Raw genomic sequence first — 7,066 nt, 5'->3', positions numbered from 1 at the left:
CAAAGTTAAGATACCAGTAAATGAGTCTTTCCCACAAAGAAAAAAAAATGCCAGCTTACAAATGAGCACTCTCTTTAGTTAGCAGGCTAAATCAGTGTGCAGGCCTGGATAAAGGGAACAATGAACACCTTCTGACACCAGGCTGTGTGTCTGGTGAGCATCCCTCAGTGCAAATGTTAGTACTATGTGAGTATTTATTGTGTTTCTATAAAGTCCTAATGAGCTCCTTGGGTGAGAGTGAAACCCTTTGCTTTTTCACACTGTGCTCAAGACCCCTAAACTTCATGGGGTCAAATCTAAAGAAAGGGTAATGGACCATGAGGTCCAGCTTAATAGACCTGATATTAACACAGCAGCAAGAATGTCACCAAATGCAAAGTTTAGGGCAAGCAATGAATGAAGTATTTGTTACACTTAAATAATATACAGAGGTTATAACAGAGTAGTGGCACTACATCAGTGTCATCGTTGCAGGACTTTGAAAATCTCCCATGTTTGAAATAACCCTATAACACATCTTTTGGTTACAATAAACAAATTTGCTTTCCAACAGCAAATAATAAATTAGAAAGTTATGCAACTGCTGTGACAATCCATAATTATTTTTAGATATTGAAAATCTCTTGCCCATGTAAATAATCGGGATATCGTCAGTATCTAAAACTCATATACCATAAATGCATTTTACTCTTCTTGTTGGTTATACAGTTTATAATACTTAAATATATATTTTCTCTAAATGAAGCAGGGAGAGTTTTCTTCTATAGTGGTCTGGTTTTTTTAGGATAGGACAGATATCCCTTGCTTTGAAATGAGTTAAACATAACCACACTGAGTATGAGATCATGAGACAGAACCACTTGTGTAAATATAGGACTCTTTCACCAGACTCTTTCATCCATGTAGTTGTTGGCTCATCACAATAACCCGAGTCTGTTATTACAGTGAAACTTCAGTTCAGATGATGCAATGTAAGCCACACTGGGATCTGAAAGCTCTGCACTCCATGCTTTTGTTTGTAAGTTAACGTTAAAGATATCATCACTCTCACACGTAAGAATGAGAAGATTCATAGAGGTATGAATCAGTAAAACAATTTGAGAGCTGGTTCACCTTCCATGTTTTTATTTTCTGCTGGGTTAATTAAATACTTTTCTTTGGAATTGACTCAAATACATTATAAGTTATTTGATGACAAGGACTATATGTCTACTTCTGCTGTTTTATGTTTCTGTTCCCCAACTCCAAAGACACAGCCATACGGAATTCTCTACATATGCTTTATCTGATAGATATATATAAGAAATGTTATTCATGACTTAGCAACTGCCCTCTTTTTCCATTACTTAATTGTCACAAAATGAAAAATTGGCATTTATTCATGAACTTCGAGCAGTATATTGTCAAATTAGTTAGCTAACATATGCTGTCATGAACTTCCAGCAGATTATTAACTGCTAACTTTCCATTTCACTTTGCATTATTTCTTTGATTTCTAGGCGTCTGCCCCAACTACTAATTTTTGGAGATTACTTGAATGTCATTGTTATATTTTAAAAATTAGACCAGGTTCAAATAGATTAAAAACTTCACAGTTTTCAGATATCTACTTTCAGTGTTCAAGTAATGCAAGGACATTCACAAACCAAAAAAATGCTCCTAGGTTCTTAAGTGCTGTGATTAACTGCCATTATTTCTCTTTGGCTATTCCCTTTGACTAATAGGGGTGGAAAGAATGACATAATCATTTTATTTTTACTTGTTGCCATTTTTAAAGGAAATACAGAGAAATTTAGAAATGGAAACCAATTAATTTTTATTAATAAAAGGAAAACCAAAAGCACTTATCTGTTGATGGGGTTGACCCTAAAGAAAAGAACCTAGGAGCTGTCCAAATTTATATGATACAAGAACATCAAAACTCTGACCTACCTCAAAATATCATTTCCACCAGCCTGGCAGAGTACCTAGAATTTCTGTCATTGCTGTGCATTAAAACATCATTCACAGAAACCATTAACATGTAGACATAATACATTTACCCAGTAATATCCATTCTCTCTCTAGCATGTATGAGCCAAGAGCAGGACACTGTCCAGAGCAGATTGTCTGAACCAAAAGGAAGTGCAGACTTGAGTAAAGAGGATGTGAAAGGAATGCTGGAGAGCCAGGAGGCCCCAAAGACACTGGATATGGGAAGCAAGACCCAACCTAATTGAACAGGGTGATACTGAAGACTTTGCCTTTTTTGAAATTGGGCATAAAATCTGTTTATGCCTATTAGTGGACTACTCCTAAAGGTTTCCCTATAATTAGCAGCTCTTGAAGTAATTTAGGTTTATATTCCCTGGCTTAAATATACAAAAGTGTAGTTTTTATCCTAAAAATAAATGTATAATTCATTTATTCTGATATACTTTTAGAAGTGAGACCAGCATAAATGTTAGAAGAAAGATACTCCCACTTCCAGCTAAGATGAAGTAACAGGGACCAGACTTATCCTCCCATCATACACACAAACACACATATTTGAAACAATGATTTTCAAGACACTGGACATTAGAAAGTGAAGGATAGTGATGCCTGAAATGATTCTTTTAAATAGACTTTATTTTTAGAGCAGTTTTAGGTTCATAGGAAAACTGAGCAGAAAGTACAAAGAGTTCCCATATATCCCCTACCTTCCCCCTCCACACATACTATCAACATCTCACACTGAGTGGTGCATTTGTTACAATCAGTGATCCTACATCCACATGTCATTATAAACCAAAGTCCATAGTTTACATTAGAGTTCACTCTTGGTGTTTTCTATGCTATAATTTTTGACAAATGTATAATTTCATATACCCACCATTATATAGAATATCATACAGAATAATATCATAAGATAGTTTCACTGCCCTAAAAATCATCTGGGCTTCGCCTAATCATCCCTCCCTCCTGCGCAACCCCTGGAAACCACTGAGCTTTTAAGTGTCTCTGTAATTTTGCCTTTTCCAAAATGTCATAGAGTTTGACAGTATGTAGCCTTTTCAAATTGGCTCCTTTCACTTAGTAATATGTATTATTAGATATTACTTTTGCCCATGTTTTAATCAGGTTGTTCATTTTCTTATTGTTGCGTTTTAAGAGTTCTTTGTATATATTGAATAACAGTCTTTATCTGATGTGTCCTTTGCAAATATTATCTCCCAGTCTGTGGCTTAAACTCTCATTCTCTTGCCAGTGTCTTTCAGAGAGCAGAAATTTTTAATTTTAATCAAGTCCAGTTTAAGTCATCACCTTGCCCAAGATCATATAGATTTTCTCCTCTGTTATCTTTTAGGAGTTTTATAGTTTTGCATTTTATATTTAGGTCTGTGATTCATTTTGGGTTAATTTTTATGACAGGTGTAAGGTCTGTATCTAGATTAATTTTTTTGTATGTGGTTGTCTAGTTGTTCCAGCACCATTTGTTGAAAAACTGTCTTTTCTCCATTTTACGGCCTTTACTACTTTGTCAAAGATCAGTTGACTGTATTTATGTGGTTCTATCTCTGGATTCTCTATTTTGTTCCATTGATCTATTTGTCTGTTCTTTCGCCAGTACCATACTGTCTCGATTACTGTAGCTTGATAGTAAGTTAGTCTTCTGATCTTATTCTTCTCCTTCAATATTGTATATTGGCTTCTGGACCTTTTGCCTTTCTATATAAACTTTAGAGTCCTTTGTTAATATACACAAAATAACATGTTAGGAGTTTGAGATTGTGTTGCATTTATAGATTAAGCTAGGAAGAACTGATGTCTTGAAAATATTGAGTCTTCCTATCCATGAGCATGGATACCTGAGATATGAAATTTTAAATGTTTTACATATATATTTATCTAAATATAAATAAAAGATACTTTAATTGGGAAAATTACTGATATGTTATTAGAAAAATTACAATAAAATCAACAGCTTTTAAAAAGGAACATTTTGATGCTTTTAAATATAAGAATTATTAAATCCCCCCAAATTTTCTTCCAAATTTGAAATACCAAAATAATAAATATCACCAGCTGTCTTACAAATCCCAAAATAATTCATTTATTCAATAATATTTATTGATCACTAATAGGAGCCAGACACTACACAAGGTGCTATGGATATACAGCGTAGAAGATGATTTCTATCCTCTGGAAGCTCACAATTTGGTGGGGGATGAAGAATAGGGGATTGCAATACACTGTCATAAGGGCTACTGATAGACAGAAATTATACGGGGTAACTTGACATCAATTCATAGGAGAAGAAGTTACCTTGAAGGGTCAGCGAAGTCTTCCTGCAGAGGGTGACATATAAGCTGAGACTGCAGGGGAAAGCAGGGGTTCAAAGAGGCAGTAAGGGAAAAAAGGAGGAAGGGGAAAGTATATGCAAAATCCCAAAGAGAAGAAGATAAGAATAAGTATAATGAATTACAGAAGTACAAGTAGTTCAATATGCGTGGAACAGAGATGAGACTAAGTCACACACACACACACACACGCATGCTTGCATGTGCACATGTGCACATGTACACATGCATAGCAAAGATTGCCTAAAGAGCTTACTGAAGAGAACATAGGTGTGAAACCAGAGCTGTAGAAACTCCAAGCAGAAACCAAGGCTATTCTTTGTGAAAACGGTTGGTTCAAGGCAGGGTTTCAAAACATGTGTGAACATTGAACTACCACTACTATGTTTTCCAGATGCAATCAAGATAAACTAAAATTCAAATGCTGTTATTTGTATAAAAACATGTAATTATAATAATAAACATATCTCCTTCTTTCTTGAAACATTTTATTCAGCTGGCATCTGGAATACCACACCCTTCTGATTTTCCTTCCCTGGTTGCTCTTTTCCAGTTTCTTTTTCTGGCTCTTATTTCTGTTCCTGACCTTTAAACATTGAAAGACATTTTCTTATCTTTATCTACATCCACTCCCTAGACTATTACATTTATCCTAACACTTTAAATAGTACCTTAAGCTCCTGAGTCACCACACTGAATCTCTAGCATCGCCGACTTCTCTCTTGAGCTCCAAACTCAGATATCCAACTGCCTACTAGACATGTCCATCTGGATATCTAAGAAGTGTTTTCAGATTTAATCCAAGACAATTTTCCTGATTTTCTTACCTAAACCCAGTTTGTTGCCAGTCTTCTCATCTTAATAAATGGAACCATCATTCACCCAGTTCCTCAATCTAAAAACCTTGGAGTCATCCATGACTTCTCTCTTTCCTTCATCTTCCACAACCAACTTATCAGCAAGTCCTGTTGACTCTAATTTTGCTATAAATTCCAATGTCACTGACCTCCCACCACCTCCATCACTATGTCCCTAGTTTAAGCCATCATCATCTGTTATCTGGATTGTTTTAATAGACTAATGACTCTTCTTGTATTCCCAGAATTGTTCTTCCATAGCAGCCTGAGTGATTTTCTTTAAAAAATACATATTGTGTCATTTCCCTGTTCTCAAATCTCCAAAAGACTTCCTATCACACTGGGACTAAATCCATATTTTTCACAATGGCACACCTAGATCATCTGGCTCTGCCTACCTCTCTGATTTGTTTCCTACCACTCCACCTTTTGCTCATCTCACTCTAGCTATAATTGGCCTTTTTGCTGATCCTAAAAGATGCCATGCTTATTTTTACATCAGGACCTGCTAGGGACTGAATTGTGCCCGCCCCCCAACCAAATTTTATATTTTCCCCAATGTGATGAAGGTGAGGCTTTGGGAAATAATTAGGCTCACATTAGATCATGAGGGTGGAGCCCTCATGAAGCGACTAGTGCCCTCATAAGACAAGATACCAGAAAACTGGCTTGCTAATGCTCTCTCTGCTATGTGAGGACAAAGCAAGAAGATGGCTGTGTGCAAGCCAGGAAGACATCCCTCATAAAAGCCCAACCATGCTACATCCTGATCATGGACTTCAAGCCTCCAGAACTGTGAGAAACTAACTTTCTGTTGGTTAAGCTACCCAGTGTAGGGAATTTTGTTGCAGAGCTTAAGCAGACTAAGACAGGGCCTTTGCACTTGCTCTTCCCTTCGCCCAGAACATTCTCTCTTCAGATCTTCACAGGGTCGTAGGCCTGCCCTCTCACCTTGCAGGGCCCAGGGCAAAAGTGAAAATAGAGATTCTAGATCTTATGTTTAAAATGATAAGGCAAGATAAAAAAAACTCCAGATAAAATATATTATATTCTCTTGCCTTAACAAATAGACCTTCATGATGACAATGTATTAAGTGTAAAGCCATGGCTTTTATATTACAAAGTAAGCAAAATGTAAAAGATTACTAAATTTAATAATTTAGGTGAGTATCTAGGGGTTCTATTGATGGGAGGGCAATGCTTATATGAGTAAAAAGATAAAGACTTATATGATTCATAAATTTTTGTGCATTTTAATTCATTAAACTTTTTTCATCATACTGAATGGGTAAAAGTTGAAAGCATTACCCCTAAGAACTCAAACAAGACAAGGATGCCCACTTTTGCCACTTCTATTCAACATAGTACTGGAAGTCCTAGCCAAAGCAATTAGGTAAGAAAAAGAAATAAAAAACATACAAATTGGAAAAGAGGAGGTCAAATTATCTCTGTGTGCTAATGATATAATCTTGTATCTAGAAAACTCTAAAGACTCCTCCAAAAGACTCCTGGATTTGATAAATGAACACAGCAAAGTCTAAGGTTATAAAATCAACATACAAAAAATCAGTAGCATTTCTATACACCAACACCACCATAGCTGAGAACAAAATCAAGAACTCAATCCCATTTACAATAGCTGCAAAAAAAAGAGAAATATCTAGTAATAAATTTAACCAAGGAGGTGAAAGATCTTTCAAGGAGAACTATATACACATCACTGATGAATGAAATCATAGATGACATAAACAAATGGGAAAACATCCCATGCTCATGGATCAGAAGAATCAATATTATTAAAATAGCCATACTTCCTAAAGCAATCTATAGATTCAATGTAATTCCTATCAAAATAACAATATCATTTTTCACAGAATTAGAAAAAAA

The sequence above is a fragment of the Propithecus coquereli genome, unplaced genomic scaffold, assembly GCF_000956105.1.
Source record: "Propithecus coquereli isolate 6110/MARCELLA unplaced genomic scaffold, Pcoq_1.0 Scaffold13, whole genome shotgun sequence".
In the NCBI taxonomy this organism is placed as follows: domain Eukaryota; kingdom Metazoa; phylum Chordata; class Mammalia; order Primates; family Indriidae; genus Propithecus; species Propithecus coquereli.
Note: the sequence above shows the minus strand (reverse complement) of the source record.